The 18,976-nt window shown below is 44.0% G+C and overlaps 1 long non-coding RNA gene across 2 annotated transcripts in view; it reads left to right on the top strand.

Annotated features, from left to right (window-relative positions):
- The window catches only part of LOC144806456 (uncharacterized), a 75,017-nt gene that overhangs the window by 17,391 nt on the left and 38,650 nt on the right, over nt 1–18,976 (top strand). The window contains exon 3 of one of the 2 annotated variants that reach the window (XR_013605808.1): nt 18,304–18,354. The exons of the other annotated variant lie outside the window; for it this stretch is intronic. This is a non-coding gene — a long non-coding RNA (uncharacterized LOC144806456). The remainder of the gene's footprint in view (nt 1–18,303; nt 18,355–18,976) is intronic. 2 annotated transcript variants of the gene reach the window in all.

The raw sequence follows: 18,976 nt of genomic DNA, 5'->3' as shown, positions 1-18,976 counted from the left end.
GACCCAAACACCGCCAAAACCAACCTACACGAAGGGATGAAAGAAGTAGCTGAGTGGATGAAGAACAGCCGTTTAAAACTGAACTCAGACAAAACAGAAGTCCTCATCTTAGGCTCATCCCCCTTTGCCTGGGACGACTCATGGTGGCCACCGGCTTTGGGAACCGCACCCATCCCCACGGACCATGCACGCAATCTGGGCTTCATCCTAGACTCCTCCCTCTCGATGACCAGACAAGTCAACGCCGTCTCATCATCATGCTTCAACACTCTACGCATGCTCAAAAAAATCTTCAGTTGGATTCCCACCGAAACAAGAAAGACAGTCACCCATGCTCTAGTCACAAGCCGACTGGACTACGGAAACACCCTCTACGCCGGAACCACAGCCAAACTACAGAAAAAACTCCAACGCATCCAAAACGCCTCAGCCAGACTCATACTAGACATCCCCCGCCAAGCTCACATATCCGGGCACCTGAAAGACCCCCACTGGCTCCCCATCAACAAGAGAATAATGTTCCGTCGCCTCACTCACGCACACAAAGCCCTCTACGACCTAGGACCCGAATGCCTCAACACGCGCCTGTCCTTTTACACCCCCTCCCGCCAACTACAATCGTCCAAACAAGCCCTCGCCGCAGTTCCTTGCATCCACAGATCTACCATGGGAGGAAGATCCTTCTCCTACTTAGCGGCCAAAACCTGGAATTCTCTCCCCACCCACCTCTCCTTCAGAAAACAACTAAAAACTTGGATCTTTGATAAGTAACTTAACCCCCCCCACCCCCCACCCCCCAAGCGCCTTGAGACCCTCTGGGTGAGTAGTGCGCTATACAAATGCTTAACTTGAACTTGAACTTGTATGTGTATATATGTATTATATATTTAATTTATGTTAACATTATATATACTAGTTATTTTAAAATATTAAAAAATATTTAACTATGTTTCTTATATATATATATATAGTTATTTTACATTCTTTTTTAACTTTAAAAAAACTAATATTTTTAACAACGATATTTTTTTGTTTCGATATTTTTGTGCTTAATGTAGATAGGATATCGATATTCTTGACTTCGAAATTTTGTTCCCCATATTTTTGTAGGTCGATTTTCTGTCCGTCCATATTATTAAAAAAAAATAAACTGACTGCATGATTTACTATATGGTAATACTTCCTTGAAATATTACTCATTTTGCTCATACTTCAGGCCATATGAAACTAGTCTTTGCCCTCCCACCCTCTTGTCCACACAGTACCCTGAATCCCGCCACCTATTACATGCTACCTCTCAAGAGAACTTACAGACAGAATAGAACTTTTCCTGCTGTTAGACACTGAACACTTTCTGTTAGTAACTCCACTGGGTGCAAACCCATTGGTGCCTGGTCTGTGTTATTGCATTGTTTGCATCATATTCACCTAGTGCCTGGCCTGTGATATTGCATTGTTTGCATCAGATTCTCCTTGTGCCTGGCCTGTGTTATTGCATTGTTTGCATCAGATTCTCCTTGTGCCTGGCCTGTGTTATTGCATTGTTTGCATCAGATTCTACTCGTGCCTGGCATGTGTTATTGCATTGTTTGCATCAGATTCTACTCGTGCCTGGCCTGTGTTATTGCATTGTTTGCATCAGATTCTCCTTGTGCCTGGCCTGTGTTATTGCATTGTTTGCATCACATTCTCCTTGTGCCTGGCATGTGTTATTGCATTGATTGCATTAGATTTTCCTAGTGCCTGGCATGTGTTATTGCATTGTTTGCATCTCATTCTCCTTGTGCCTGGCATGTGTTATTGCATTGTTTGCATCACATTCTGCTTGTGCCTGGCATGTGTTATTGCATTGATTGCATTAGATTTTCCTAGTGCCTGGTCTGTAGTATTGTATTGTTTCATCAGATTGTCCTAGTGCCTGGCGTATGTTTTTGCATTGTTTGCGTCAGATTCTCCTAGTGCCTGGCCCATGTTATTGTATTGTTTGCATCAGATTCTCCTCGTGCCTGGCCTGTGTTAATACATTGTTTGCATCAGTTTCTTCTAGTGCCTGGCCTATGTTATTGCATTGTTTGCATCAGATTCTCCTAGTGCCTGGCCTGTGTTATTGCTTTGTTTGCATCAGATTCTCCTGGTGCCTGGCCTGTGTTATTGCATTATTTGCGTCAGATTCTCCCGATGTCTGGTCTGTGGTATTGCATTGTTTGTGTCACGTGTTCCTAGGCCTGACCTGTATTATTGCATTGTTTGACTCACGTTTTTCTAGTACGTGGTCCGTGTTATTGCATTGTATGCGCTGCTTTTGGTGTGTTATTATTCTAATAGTTGCAGCTTTTTTAACAAACATGGTACCTTTCATATTTCAATCAAGTGCATCTGACTACAAGGACGCTGCACTCATCCTGCAGTAGCAATCTATTTCCAATTTTTGTTGCAACAGACAGCACAACATGTCAGACAGAGATGTTATAAGGTCAGAAACAGTACATAGGTAAGTAGGTATGATGGAAAACAAACTGTTGAGTAACGAAGAAGCTGCTGTGATAGACGGCAAAACATCCATATCTAAACAACAGCAGTAGAACAATGGTACATGGAATGATAATGGTAGATTTATTTACACTTCTGTGCAGTGCATGTCACTTATTGTTCTTTTCTTCCACTCTCATGAGATGGTTTTACAAGGGAACTCTGAGCTCACTGAGTGTGTAGCTTCCACGAATCTCAGAGATGAGCCGTTCCAAAGACGGTAACAGAGAAGGTTGAAAGATCTGAGTCTTGCTGCTGGTAGATGGACTGGTGATCCCTGAGGGGGTGTAGTTGGTGTGGTGTTGCCATGGCTGTCCAGGGGGTGTAAGAAAATGTCAGCAATTTTTGGAGGGCCTTCTTTTGTGTGAGAACCACCCAGCTTCAAGCAATACGGACTTGAGGGGTTGTGTCTGCGCAGGATGAGTTACATTCTGATGACAAAATGGAGGACCTTGTCCAAAGGGAATAGATGTTACCAAGGTTTAACATCTTCAGTTACGACAGATAAAGAAAGTCCAAGTACCACGAAGTGTCTGAAAAGCTTTCTGTACTCTGCTGGTGCTGGCTGGATGTTTATTCTTCAATTGGCATTTGCCAGGGGATGTTCAGATACAGTGGTTGAATTAAACTTTGGAGCAGCACTTGTAGCGTTGACTCTTGGAGTCTTGTATATGCTGGATGCGGTATGACTGTCCCAATGCTCTACGGAGATCAGAAAATCCAGACTCTCCTTCATCTCAGACCTCGAGCTCTGTGGCTTGACCAGTAGAGCTGCAATAAAGAAGATGACCGAGACCAGTTCTACCTCTCCCAACTTTTGAACTGATCATTGAGGAAAGAAGCCCTTGTCTGGAAGAAAGATCTGCACATGGTGCACTTGACAGAAATCCTGCCTGGAAGGAAGATCAGCACAAGAAACTGCTGACAAAAGTCCTGCCCGGAAGGAAGATCTGCACAAGGCGCAGCTGATAGAGGTCCTGCCTTGAAGGAAGATCTTCACAAGGCACAGCTGACTTAAGTCTGCACATGGCAAAGCTGACAAAAGCCCCTGCCTGGAAGAAAGATCTGCACAAGGCACAGCTGACTGAAGTCCTGCCTGGAAGGAAGATTAGCACAAGGACCACCTGACAGAAGTCCTGCCTGGAAGGAAGATCTGCTCATGGCACAGCTGACAGAAGTCCTGCCCGGAAAGAAGATCTGCACAAAAAACAGCTGCACAATCCCCAAGGAGCCCTTCTACCCTTAGTTATAATGAGATTTGATGTATAAGATATGGGCAGTGATTTTTTAGTGACGTACCACTGGAAGCGTCGACTAAGGTATTCTGGACTGGAGTTAAGCAGTGCCTTGAATGCAATGCATGAAGATTTGAACTCAATCCTATTTTAGGTGTCACCTAGCGTTGCTTCACATGCGCTGCTTGCCCTTTAGAGTTATAGTAAGAGAGGGGATTTGAGAAGGGGACTCAAAGCGCCGCCCCTCACTTTCATTGGCTTGCATCACCATTTATGCTAAACGGTGGCCTGCCATTGGAAATGGGGTTTTGTAGCCGCTGTCCGTTCACCTTTTCGTCCGGTCCATCCGGACAGGCTTGTCTGCTTTGCTGCTGTCGCAAAGCAATTTCTTATCTTTATGGGGCCGTCTGTTTTTACTCAGCCCCATGTTTATTTTTGCATGGTGCTTTCATTTAAAGTGAAAGTGAAAGCGCGATGCAAATATAAACACACGGCTGAGTGAAAACAGATGGCCCCCTCCCTTCCCGCAATGGCGAGCGCTGGTTCCCACTGCAGGCAGGCACAAAGTGCATGGCGCTCTTTCACCTTCCTATTTTTTGGATAAATCTTGTTTTTGCATTTTTCATGTTTCACATTAAAAAAAACATGTTTGAAAGCTCTTGTTGGGAGTAATTTACCTTCGGTAACGCTTTTTCTGGTGGATACAGTGTCTGCCTGTGGATTCCTCACCTTATGAATATCCCCTGCGCCAGCATTCCACAGAAACATTTTTTCCTAGCTCTGCACGCCAATAAGGACGTCACAATACCACACCTCCGCACGCGACTCGTCACCTGAGCCATAAGAGAGGCTAGTGGGTGTGATGACATCAGTTCCACCCATTTTTTCCGTGCCACCGAGGCAAAAGGGTGAAACGACAACATACTCAATGTATGCACAGTACATAATATTCGAATCACTGACAGAATTTCGACTACAAAAATATCGACCTACAAGAATATCGAGTCAACAATATCGAGGGCAAAAATATCGACATCCTATCTACAACATGGTAAGTACAAAAATATCGGAAAAAAATATCGATGTAAAAAATATCGATGTTAAAAATATCGGTTTTTTTTAATATATAAATGGAATATTAAGTCTATAAGACTAATAAATAAAATAAACATATTTAAAAGTATCTAATAATGTCTAAAAGTAATAAATAATACATATATATTAAGAATACATTAATTAAATATATACTGTAAATATGTAATATATATGCACTGAACAATAAATATTAATAATTATTTTACGAATTTATAAATTAATGAAATATATTCTAATTTACTAACACATATACAAACATAAAAGAGTAACATAAATAAAATGTAAGTAATATAAAAAATAAAATAAACATTTGATATTTTAACAATTAATTAAATAAAACGTTGGATAGTGTAAGGGTAAAAATTTCTATTCCTACTCCAGAGAGTGCAACAGTAGGGAAAACTGACCCTGAACTCAAAAAACACCCCTTTACCCAAGAACTGAAACTGACCCTGAACCCTAAAAATACCCCTTTACCCATAAACTGAAAACTGACCCTGAACCCAAAAAATACACCTTTACCCAAAAACTAAAAACTGACCCTGAACCCAAAAAATACCCCTTTACCCAAGAACTGAAAACTGACCCTGAACCCTAAAAATACCCCTTTACCCAAAAACTGAAAACTGACCCTGAACCCAAAAAATACCCCTTTACCCAAGAACTGAAAACTGACCCTGAACCCAAAAAATACCCCTTTACCCAAGAACTGAAAACTGACCCTGAACCCTAAAAATACCCCTTTACCCAAAAACTGAAAACTGACCCTGAACCCTAAAAATAACCCTTTACCCAAAAACTGAAAACTGACCCTAAACCCTCAAAATACCCCTTTACCCAAAAACTGAAAACTGACCCTGAACCCTAAAAATACCCCTTTACCCAAGAACTGAAAACTGACCCTGAACCCAAAAAATACCCCTTTACCCAAGAACTGAAAACTGACCCTGAACCCAAAAAATACCCCTTTACCCAAGAACTAAAAACTGACCCTGAACCCTAAAAAAACCCTTTACCCAAAAACTCAAAACTGACCCTGAACACTAAAAATACCCCTTTACCCAAAAACCCAAAACTGACCCTGAACCCTAAAAATACTCCTTTACCCAAACTTAATTAATATTATTGAATTAGCAATTAATTATTAATGAACAATAACAAATAAAGTAAATATATTAGCACATTACCTGTAATTAATATAATTTAATAATTAATATTATTTTCCCCCAATTAATTAATTAACAGTAACTAAAAATTATATATAAAAAATTACTCTAATTAATGTAACTAATTAATATTATTTAATTACCAATTAATTAATAATTTTAAATATGTACAAAATTATAATAATTAATTAACTAATTAATATTAATTATTTCCCAATAAATTAAATATAATTTTTTAAAAACATATATTAATTAATTCAGTCAGTCAGTCATAAGCTTTTATTCGATATGCAAGATATCTTATAAGCACATATACAAAACATCAATACAAAATACAAAAAGACATAGCTTTAAGAAGTCAGTATAGAGAACTCATTTAAAACGAATAAAAGGACATAAAGCGCCCGATAAATAACTTAGCTAAGAAAAGAATTAAATCGCTACTGACAATCTCTTACATCGAATAAGCCAAAACTGTTTTAAAAATTTAGCAATTCCGCACACAATGAGGGGGGAAGTGTCAGTAATTAAAATGCGCAAGGCGACTAGGTGGCTACGAGTACCCAAGATTTGAAAGAGGGGTTTCAACCAATACCTCCGGGGCCTGGCATAATCCGGACATTCAAATAGAACATGCGCAATAGACTCAACCCTGTTCGGGCAACAAGCACAATACGGGGAGGCGCGGGCCACTGATGTCCAGTTTGATACCACAGCTCCTAGCGGGAGGGATCCAACTCTAAATTTAAAATACAGGGCACGATCAAATGGGAGTGTGATCAGGTCCAAATAGGGTTCAAAGGCCACAATGTCTTTAGTTTGTAAAAATGAGACCGTGGACTTGCAGTGCTTTGAGTTTGTGATTAAGCGCTCCGCCGTCCACTTCCAAAAGAGCGCTTTAACAGCTTCTTTAGGAGGGGCTGTGCGTGAAGTCCAACAATCCCCAAGACCAATATTAATTAATTAATTATTATTAAATTACTTCCCACCCTATTCCCCTATAAACCCACATCCCGCTACAGAAAAAATATATCAATTAATCAATTAATTTTTTCCCAATTAATCAATATTAATTAGCAATTAATTATAATTTATTAATTAATCCTACTAATTATTAATCAACTTACCATAATTAAATTACTTCCCACCCTATTCCCCTATAAACCCACAACCCGCTACAGAACATATATATCAATTAATAAATTAATTAAAATTATTTTCCTATTATTTTCACATAATTACCAATTAATGATAATTTATTAATAAATCCTACTAATTATTAATCAACTTACCATAATTAAATTACTTCCCACCCTATTCCCCTATAAACCCACAACCCGCTACAGAACATATATATCAATTAATAAATTAATTAAAATTATTTTCCTATTATTTTCACATAATTACCAATTAATGATAATTTATTAATAAATCCTACTAATTACTAATCAATTTACCATAATTAAATTACTTCCCACCCTATTCCCCTATAAACCCACAACCCGCTCATAAAATTTACTTATAAATTTATTTATTATTATATAAAATGTATACACATATAATAGTAATTATTTTAAATACTTAAATTAAACATATAACACATACATAATAAAAAACTATACAATAATACAAATATCGATATTAGTGTCATCGAAATTAGTAACATCGATATATATGCTATCGATATTACTTACTTCGATATTACTTACATCGATATTAAGTATTTCGATATTACTTACCTTGGGTCGATATTCTGTCCTACGATATTCTTGCCTTCGATATTATGCACCTTCGATATTTCAGACTCGATATTATGGTAGGTCGACATTTCCTACTCGATATTTTGACTGTGTACCATAATATTCAATAACTACACATAGGGCTCGATTCCGATCCGGTAAAATGCGCTCCGAATCGTCGTACGGAGCAATTTTCCCCGTACGAATCGTACCCGTACACGTCCCCGTACGTACGACGAAGTACGATCCGTACCAGGAGCCAAAGACCGTACGAGTCGTACAGGACTCCGTACGACTAAAATATCCGTACGAGTCGCACTCGGAACCCTCTGTACGTGACATCGCTACAGTTCGCGGCTGGTTTTTACGACCCAGCAAGTACGATTCGTGTCGGGTACGCAACGTACAACCCTTTTTTTTACGGGAGCTGGAAACAGCCGTAAACGCATAGTTCGCGCCGAAACAAGTACAGTACGCCCCCCCCGGGGACGCCGCGTACCCCCCATGATCGCCGGGGTACGCGCCGTACCCCTGCGATCATGTGGGGTACGCGGCGTACACCCAGCGTACATGGGGTACGCACCGTACCCCATGTACGGTGGGTGTACGGTGCGCACCCCATGTACGCTGGGTGTACGCCGCGTACCCCACATGATCGCAGGGGTACGGCGCGTACCCCGGTGATCATGGGGGGTACGCGGCGTACGGTGTGTATGTGATTCAGCGCTTTTCCGTACGAATCGCACTTACCTGACGTGGACCGTACGAATAGCGTCCTGATCACCCGGTCCGGATCGTACTCGCCGGGTCGTACGGTGTGTTTACGAGTCGTACGGAAACGGCTACGAATACGAATCGTACGGGGGATTTTTTTTACCGGATCGGAATCGAGCCCATAGTGTAAATTCGAAAGGAAAGCCAAAGAGCAAAAGCATTTCTTATAAATCATACACTGTGGGGGCGTGGCTTGGCCGGCTGCAAGATGGCCGCACTCTAAGTGGCCTCTGCCGGCCAAGCAACACAATCCGTCATTTTCCTCCTGGCATCTTACCTCGCCAGCGCTGCTCTTTTGATCTCCGCCCCGTGGGCTGTCCTGCACCTTCCTGGCATGTTTCCGCCTCTCTGTTGGTCCGCTGGTCGACGCTGTTGGCCTCGTGGTGGGCCCGGAGCCCCTGTACCGGTGGCGAGCTCCAAGCTGCTGGACCTGCCGCTGCTGCTGGTGGTGAGCCTGCTGGCTGTGCTGGGCTCCGCTGCGGAGATCGTCATTCCGTTCCCCTCTGGTGAGTTGTGCCGCTGCCTGGGGTTAGTGCCTGCAGGGTTTGGGGGCCATCTGCTGAGCGACCGGGTGGTGTGATGCTGCGGCCTAGTGAAGCCTAGTTCGCTCCTGGTCTCGGCCCTTCGTGCGGGCCGTGGTGCTGCCGTTGCTTGGCTGTCCCGGCGGGGAGCCCCTCCTTGCCTCCCCCATCGGTTCCTTTTCCCGTGGTGGGCGCTGACCCCCGGGGCCTTGGCTCACTGAACCCGATCTGCCTCCTCCTTCGCGGGATCGCCCTGGGCCTGCATTCCATCGGCCCGCCCCCGATCCTGGACCTGCTGCTGGGCGGACCAATGTGCCTCCGTGTCCTGTGTCGCCTGAAGCGGGGCCTGGCGGTGTTGGGACTGCCGCGGAGCTGCAGTGCATCTGACCACTCCCATCTGCTCAGCAAATTAAAATCCACAATTGCCTTTCGAACCCCTCCCCCATCTCTATAGGAGTTCCGCAAGGATCCATACTATCTCCCTCTCTCTTTAACCTCTTCATGGAATCCCTCACCCTCATTCTCAAACAAGCTGGGATTAACTATCACCTCTACGCTGACGATACACAACTCTACCATAAGATAAAAACCCATGCTGACAACCTCCACCTCAACAACACCCTCATCAAAATTCAAGCCTGGTTCCACTCGAACTATCTCAAACTTAACCCAATAAAAACCTGAAATTATTCTTTTCTCCCCAAAAAACAACCAGCTCTCCATTCAAAAGTGGATCACAGACCTTAACGCCCTTAACTGCTCCTTGTCCCTAGCCACCTCAGTCAAATCCTTAGGCATCTCCCTTGACAACCGCCTAACTCTCAACGTACACATCAACAACTCTGCCAAAGGAGCCCTTTTTACCCTCCGTAACCTTAAGAAAATTAAGCCCTTCATCCCAATTGATGACTTTAAACTGGCAGTCCAATCTCTTACTCTATCGTACATTGATTACGGCAATGCCATCCTCACCGGAATTCCTAAAACCCACCTGGCACCTCTTAAATCAGTGCTCAACCTCGCGGCTAGGCTTATCACGGACTGCAAACGATTTGACCACATCTCTCCCGGCCTCAAATGGCTCCCCATTGAAGGTAGATCCACATATAAAACCGCCTGCATTACGCACAAAATCCTCCACCAAAACACACCGACATACCTCTCCAACAAACTGACCAAAGCAGGCTGCACGCGATCACTGAAAAGCTCCAACACCCTCCTACTTATCCCCCCCTTCAGAAAAAGAATTCCACTCAGTCACGCTCCTTTTCAGGCAATGCCCCACTTATTTGGAATGCCCTCCCAAAAGACATCCGTTGTAACCAGTTCTACCCCAGCTTCAAAAAAGAACTCAAACTTCTTCTCTTTAATAAATACTGGGGCTTCTAATCTCTCCCTAGTAGCCTCGCCCCTCTGCATCACCACACCTAGCTGCTCCGCATATGGCTAGTGACCACCCGCCTACCCAACCCCCTTTCCTTCAATCTGATCACCTTACCTCCCCTCCTTATGACCCTCAGTTTTTTCTTGCATGTTTTTGTAGACTTAGGTGAAGCTTCCCACCAAGCTGTGACCGCTATATTGTATTTCTCATAGCGTCTAGAAATTGTTTTTACTTTTTCATCTAGTTGTCATGTATCCTATGTGGACTTACTCTTTTATTAATCCATTGTCTGTGCTTATACACACTGTACCTGTATTGAAACACCTTGTAAAGTGCTCTGATACTCCTGGGTCCAGACAGTGCTATAAAAAAACCTCTTAAATCAGCAGAGACCCCCAGGCTCGTGGGAAGCCAAAAGAGAGGCGAGAACCGGTCTGGTGGAGAATGGCGTTGAGTGACTATGTGGGAAACAAGACGGTATACACCCGTTACGACGCAACTTTTACTCCGCACTACCATTACAACGCGGGCATTACAACGCATGACATTACAACGCATTGCGCTGGGGGGCGCTCTAGGATAAGAGGTAAGTTTAATTTACTATCCAACACCTTCCCTAGGGTCCACGGGGACTGGAGTTAGAATAGTAAATTATACTTACCACTATCCAGCACCCCAAAGCGCTATGCGTTGTAACGGTATTCGTTGTAAATACCGCGTTGTAATGGTACGCGGAGTAAAAGTATGCATTGTAACGTCATACATCCAACAAGACTGGCTATAGGATGCGTCACCTGTGCAAAGGCTCTGAACAGGGAGCAGCAAGGAATGGACTTCACTCCAGTGGCCTTGCTGTTGTTGGGGGGGGCCCTAGAGTGGGGAGGGGGGACAACGAAATATAGATGACAATGGGAAGAGATATTTTAACCAAGGCACTATGCAATTAAACAAAACTTAATAGTTACAATGGGCTGGAAACGCAGGCGAGAATGGGTCAGATGAGAGACTCCAGCCTACCTTAGCATTAAGCATGTTCTATAGGGCGAAAAGCTCCCTGCAGGTTGGGGAAGAGGGTAGTTCAAGCAGGGAAGCAGGGTGGGGGGTGCAAGTTAGAGGGATAGAAACCCATCAAGTGGGTGTGATTGTTACAGTAGTTGTTATTTTTATGCTCGAAACTAAGAAACACAGTAATACAGGAGGGCACATGGATGAGAGCTGTCGGACACATGAAACAATTCCATGGAGGTGGACACAGGTGTTGAGGAGATGCACTTAACCAGCTGGGGGCGCGAGGGGTTGAGAGTTCTCACCCACCATAACATGACCAACTCTCCATGATGGCACTTACAATTTTGACGTGGAATATCAATGGTTTGGGTAGTAAGGTGAAGCGAACGCTGCTGCTCCACTGCCTTCGTAGGCATGGTCCTGGCATGGTGCTGCTCCAGGAGACCCACCTAAGAGGCAATCACTGAAATGCAATGGATAGATATGGGTACAAGTTGCACATGCACGCAGGGTATACCTCAGGCTCAAGTGGAGCGGGGATTCTAATTAAGGCATCCGTTTCACTGATAGTGAGTAGGTGTTGGCTCAACAAGCTAGGACAGTATGTAGCAATCACCAGCTCTTGGGAAGGGAAAACTCTGAACCTTTGCTCAGTAAACATTCCTTCGAGGCTGCATAGTGATACCCTTGCACGGCTGGGAAACACCATACTTGAGTTGCCCGTAGGCATGCCCATTCTTGGGGATGCCATGAATGCAGTCATGGACCCGCAGTTAGATAGACTGACCGAGGCAATGGGGACACTCGGAAGAGAACCACTACAGGGATTGATAGCAGCGATGGGCATGATTGACCTGTGGCAGGCTCATAATCCATCGAGTCAACAGTACACACATACCTGCGCGGCACATAAAAGCCACTCCAGACTAGAGTACATCTTCACATTCAAATCACAGGTGGGACAATTTTGGGAGATCACTCACAAAGCGCTTGCTATATCCGACCACTCCCACAGTCACAGTGCAATTAAAGAGACCAACGAGAAACACTACACTGCCATGGCACGTCGGAAACAAGCAGTTCATGCAAAAGGTACAGATGCATACTACACAATACTTTCAAGACAATGAGGACTCGGTGGAATCGGCCTCCAATTTGTGAGAGGCTTACAAGACAGTGATCAGAGGATACACCCAGGCACAAATAGGCAGTCATAGAAAAGAACAAAATAGAGAAGCTGAAAAACTTGAACTGTACAAGAGTCTAGCAAGTAAGGTTGCTCCCCATCTTTTAAATGTGAGTTAAGAGAAAAAGGGGAACTCCCCCTGGACCAACGCACAGCCACGATAGTGGTGATCCCCCAAAAAGGTAAATCGCTGGTCGAGTGTGGGTCGTATAGGTTGATATCCTTGCTAAACACATAGGCATAGGTGCTGGTGAAGATACTAGCACAGTGGTCCATCTGGATCAGTCAGGGTTTATGCGTCATAGGGACACACGGCTCAACCTTCGAAGGCCATACTGGACCAAAAATACACAAGATGAGGAGGAGGTACTCCTTTCATTGGATGCCCAAATGGCATTCGATAGTATTGAATGGCAATTCATATTTGTCATGCTATTAACACCATGGCTGCTGTGCATTTTCCCCTCCTGTGCTGACATTTTATGAATCCTCATTGTTCATGACGAGCTCAGCTCGTCATCAGCACAGCTCAACTGTGCCTCATGACGAGCTGAGCTCGTCATGAGCATCGAAAGGGTTAAAAAGAGGGAACAGTTATTGGGCTTTTTCTAAGTCCAGCGGTCATGCCCTAGATGCAGTCAACGATGATATCCCCTGGGTTTCGCCGAACACCTGAAGCACCTGCAGAACATATCTCCTTCATTATCTCTAATTGTTTTTTATCTGGCCTACTAGGGACAATGAGACAACTAGCATGATTACAAACGCCTCCATCACCCTAGCACTTATTCCTCCTGGAACAACTACGAAGTAACATACGTTTCTGTCACCCAACACAACAGTAATATCAAGCTGGCCTTAAACACTTTCTTCGCTCTACCCTCTTATAGCTCTACCCTCTTATAGCCTCTTATAGCCAAATATAGGGTACTCTGACGGACACATTGTGCCTACCTGTTGTACTGTTTTGGCCCATAGGAACCTCTACCCTAACACCACTTAAAAGAATAACTAATTAAATGTCCAAGACATTCTACCGGGTGCTTTTTAACTTCACATCGACCCACGTACTCTCTTTCAACTTCGCATGGACCTAGGTGGCTGTTCACCCCGGCACAGTCTAATATAAGGGTTGCTGGCATACGCTTTACCATTACTGTGCCAACATATTTATCACTGATTTCACCTTAACTAGGACTTATTATATACCCTTATATTACATTGAATTGTATATACACTTAGACAACCCACAGGGCGATACACACTCAGCGTACGTAGTTTTCTAGGGCCAACTACCTCTTAGCTGGGTTATGTACTACACTCCAAGATGGCCGCTTTGTTTTAAGCATTTAACGCATGCCTCTCAGCCTTCTTCGCTGTTGAGTAACGAGGCCACTCCTCCACCACAGTCATTCCAACATGCATGAAAAGTACTTATACTCCGCGTCCGGAGTAGACTTCCCCTTCCTGATGAGCAGCGGTATGAGTAGGTCGAGAGACTGTTTCTGCATTGGGAACAGGTAAGCACCACTGTAGGTGTTTGTGTCGTCTTCTTTTTTGTAGCGCTCGTACAGCATGGAATAGTGACTCCTTGTTTGCCCGCAAAAGCTACAAACGGTTTACGAGTATGGTAACGGGGTGTGTCTTGTTTTGTTCTTCCCCAGTGTATCCGCTGATACTTTGGTCCCCGCCCTACTGTTCACACAAGTCCGTACGGGCAGCAGGGAGTTGTTTTTTGACTGCCTCGAGACTGCACACATATTTAGCCACAGGAAACATTGACACTGCTCACTCCCCACGGTTCTTTGTTTGGGATACGATACGAGTGGGGTGCCACGAGGTTGAAAACACAACAGTCCCCCTTGTTTATAAACCAACATTTCATGACACTTTTTGAACCTTCGTGTGCGAGACAGTGCCTCCTCCTAGCGCATGTGTGCTTCAACCGTTGCAGACTTTACACATTCGTGCCTGCCTATCTCGTTGACTCAATGAATTTCGATTTTCCTCTTTTCATAGTGACACCACTGTTTGGGTGTCTTTTATCCGTTGCATCAGATGAGACCAGACTTCACACTAATTTCGGTGAGTCTTGCACACACTGGCGCATCAGCCTTGTGAATATCAGGTGGTCGCTGATCAATGGGTTACCCCTCTGATAAACAGTGCTTTTCAACTTTCTAATGAATATAATGTGCAAAACGTCTCATGACCTGTAGTATAAAAACTCAGGACTGCTGTGCCTTTTCACTGTTTGTTTTTATTACAGGTGATCTCTGTTCCCTAGGAGGCCATTCCCTAGGCGAATACCAGTGGTAGGTAGCATTGCACCCTTACCACACTTGTATGTAGATAGGTTGTTTTTCACAATTTGTTTGACTCACGGTCCTGAAGAATCACCACTGATCAATTATTGACATTTCTAAGGCGAGAAACATGTCAACCATCTGGGAGTAGAATAGGTATTTTGTCGCATAGATAACAAAACACACTACTGCTCCCTTAGTATAGAATAAAGTCTTCAAGAGGAACCCCTAACCTATTTTAAACCACACCACACACATCTACACTTGACTAAGGCCCCTCACACCCACTACACCCATACGGCAAGGAACAAAAGATCTTCGATAAAGAGCCCCTGTAAGGGTGCCCGTTGGGCTTTGCAGCGCCGGCCCAACGAGGAGCAGGCTCATGTTTTGAAGCATGACACCTACCTTGCTGGATGTGGAAGGGCACTAGCACTGCCATAGTATATGCCCCATGGACACCCTCATCTCTCAAAGACCAAGTTTAGCGTCGTTGAAGAAGTTTGTCATCTTAGAAATGCTTAAAGTGGGTTTGATTGCCAGGTAACCTTTACTCCATTGGTTTGGGCATGCCTAGGAGTCATTCCCACGTAATAGCCTGTGCCGGCATAAATGAGGCATCTGCAGGCACCCACCTCAGAACACTCCTAGACCTGAGGAAGAGCAGACGAGGACAGGACCTCCTGTCTGTGATCGGAAAAAAGCCCCGAAGGACTGGATCTGCTCCGTATTTTACTCTGGACTAAGAAATAGACTTGTAGGGTCATACGGCTGACCTCCTGTTCAACCTACAAGGATACAGAACACTAAAAAGGCCTTTGCTGCAACTGTCCAGCTGACCAGTGGCATGGACTGGACTGGTCCTGGCTGTTGGTCCTGGACTGAGCCCATATGAGGCTCTAAATGCTTCCCCTGAGGTCCTGGGAGGCTATAGAAGTGCACTCCTATTATGGAAGAAGACTAAAGTCAAAAGGTAAAGTCTTTGACCAGCACAAACCTGGTTGATGTATCCGACCTGACTTCCATTGCGGTCACCATCAGTTTACGCCTAGGTCTTCCTCAACAATGGAGTATCATTGGCACCTTGTGATTCTTGGCACTATCTCTACTTAAAGCGTTACAGTTCATATCTCAGATTCCGCTTATTGGGTTTTGTCATTTTAGTGTTATTTTGTTCATTACATTTCACTTTATTTTTCTATTTCGCTTTTTTATTTTTTTGCATTTTGACTTTTACTGTTTTGGTTTCTGCATACATATTTTACATAGTACCCTAAGTTAAGCCTGCCTGTTCCGTGCCTTAGGTACCAGGGGGTTGACTCCAGATTACTTTTAATGGCGTTGAAAATTCACTCTGACAGGGGTTGTGTTTTTTCCTCTTTCACCACAAATAATAATTCCATTTCTTGCAGAAAGTAGCAGAGAGTTTTTAGAAATGATCTGAAAATAAGCAGTTGATATCCTACCAGGGTTGAAGCACTTGGAATATGGGACGAGTATCGTGCGGGAACAGAACCTCTAAATAATTCAGTTTGGAAATGAACCAAGCATCACGCTTGAACGTCACAACTTTTTAAAACAAGGTAGTCAGGAAAGTGTGAGGAATATATTGCAGCTCTTTGCATTTTGACAGCCCCAAGCAAATCTGAAAACAGAGTGGATGTATGTAGCAGAGATGAGTTTGTGTTTAACTGATTCTCTAAGAAGTTGCAGGAGAGATTACTGAGCTGAAGGAACCCAACTCTCCCCGAGAAGTGAATATTCCTAAAAGCATAGAGCGCTCCACGCTTTCATCTAAGTCACTGAACTTGAGGAGGGCGCATCACCAGTGAGTCGCATTCTTGGGACTGCTCTGGGTTGTTCTGTGAACTCCAGAGAAATGGGAATGGGGTTCTGAAAGCTCATTATGGCAGTTGTTACAGGTGTGGGTTTAAGGCACACGTGGGAAGTAATGGGAAATGCCCGGATCAAGGACAGTGTGGCAGTGTTGGGGCATTTTCAAGCAGTATGAGTGTATGCACTACTGTGAAAGTCGGCACAATTGATGTTAATGAGGAAGAATGTCCCCAGAGGGAATAACTTAGCTTTAGCAATTGATTCCATAGTTCGTTCCACCTTCCTGCGACAGGTAATGTGTCCCTTGTGTATGGTTCATGCTGGTGCGGTGCTGTTAAATGGAATGGCGGATTCAGGACTACCCATCAAGATTTTGTGTGATGTAGCCTTCGAGAAAAGTAGAGATGTGAGAAATAGCTGACCAGCTCCAATATAAATCCTAAAGCCTTAGGTGAGCAGGATATCGATATATACTGGATTACTTTGTTAGTCCGCTGGAATAATTGGGTAAAAAGATTCCCTCAAAAATGTGTGTATCTATCAATGGAAGGTAAGGGATGGAATGGCAGAATCAGACTAAGTTGGTTTCGCTATGAGGCCGGTGCCTGATAATGCAGCGGTGTTGAGTGACATGCCGGTATCGAATGCCAATGACATTAAGAATACTTTACTACATTCTCCTTATGTTTCCCGAGTGGGTGCAGTGAATGGTTAGAGCATTGTATCAAACTTAAAGCTCAGGCAGTACCTCTCATTCATAGAGTGCGCTCTGTTTTTCTGAGGGTACGGAGTGAGCTTACTGCCCTCTTACATGATTTATGATACAAATTCCTCTGAATGGTTTCACCAGTTCTTATTGTCCAGAAGAGGTCTGGGGGCATGCATCTTTTAAAGTTCACAGACCACAGTCCTTTGCTTTGAAACCTTAATGGTGTCAGTAAGGCCCCTGTAAGGTTGCTAAGGCTGTTTTTAAAATTACAACTTTGACATCAAATTAGTACACAGAGACAGACACTACAGGGCTGGCTGCTTATCTAGAAAGCCACTTTTGGGTAGTTTGGGTGACGAGGATTTGGATGTTGATGAATGTTTGTGGCAGCGGTGTTAGACGCTGTCCATGATGCTGCTTGTGCTGACCCAGGAGTGGTGCAAGTTCACAAGGACATCTCGGATGGGCTCCCCTGGGACTGGTGCTTAAGTGCTGAGGTGTTTGGGTGTGCTCAAGTGGCGGCAGAGCCAGCTGTGACTCTGGGTATGGTTATGAGACCCGATTCTTTGGTTCTGCTTGGTAAGCCGAGACCGTACTTATTAATATTCACTCAATTTGAGTGGTGAGATCTGCATTGCTGGTCTGCCTGAAGTTGTGATGCTGCTGACAGTAGCGTGTCTGCTAAAAGCGATGGCATGACTGGTGGATCTATGAAGCCAAATAAGAGAAAGTTATCTTCCGACATCACAGTATTCGTGACTGAGACCAGTAACACTGAAGACTCTGAGACTCACAGCAGTAATTTCTCCTTTCAGAGCGTTATTGCTGCAGATGGAGTGAAGCCAAGAAGTAAGCACATTACTAAGGTACCAACAAAGTTTAATATTTTTCCAATTGTATTAACTGTTTCTCTTTTGCAGCATTTGGAAATGCATTTTCTAGTTTTGTTGCTTTTTGTTTAGTTTTTTCTTGTAGACTGCTACCTTTGGTTTAAAGGGAATGATGCTGTAGTGTGTGATCGTAATGCTGCAGTTTGCATTTCATTACCATCATTTGCTTACCCAGGAGAATCTCCAGGGTAGAGGAGGTTTGCTGTTCCAGAGTTCTTTCTTCAGCTTCTGGGCAGTTGTCACTCTGTGGCGATCTGTGGTCCTGTTTCTCTGTTCTCCTTGTAGTAGCTCTTATCAGAGCTTCATCCATCCGCCAACGATAATAAGATACCAGGCATCACCCAGCACACAACACAGACTATGATGTGCTACGTCTATCTACTCAGCGCAGTTAAAGTGCAGATAAAGTTCTCCGGACCCATCTGGCTGTGAATGTAACCTATGGGCTTAAGATGAAATGAAGAGCTTACCTCCTTACTGAGTGGCTCCAGACTGCTGTGTGTACACCCGATAGCTGGCAGCACCCTGGAGTATGTATGTATAAATAAGATTATGTTGGAAGTAACCTGTAATATAGTGGCAGGCAACACCCTGCCAA

The sequence above is a fragment of the Lissotriton helveticus genome, chromosome 1_2 (assembly GCF_964261635.1).
Source record: "Lissotriton helveticus chromosome 1_2, aLisHel1.1, whole genome shotgun sequence".
Classification (NCBI taxonomy): Eukaryota; Metazoa; Chordata; class Amphibia; order Caudata; family Salamandridae; genus Lissotriton; species Lissotriton helveticus.
This window is presented reverse-complemented; position numbering and strand designations above follow the sequence as displayed.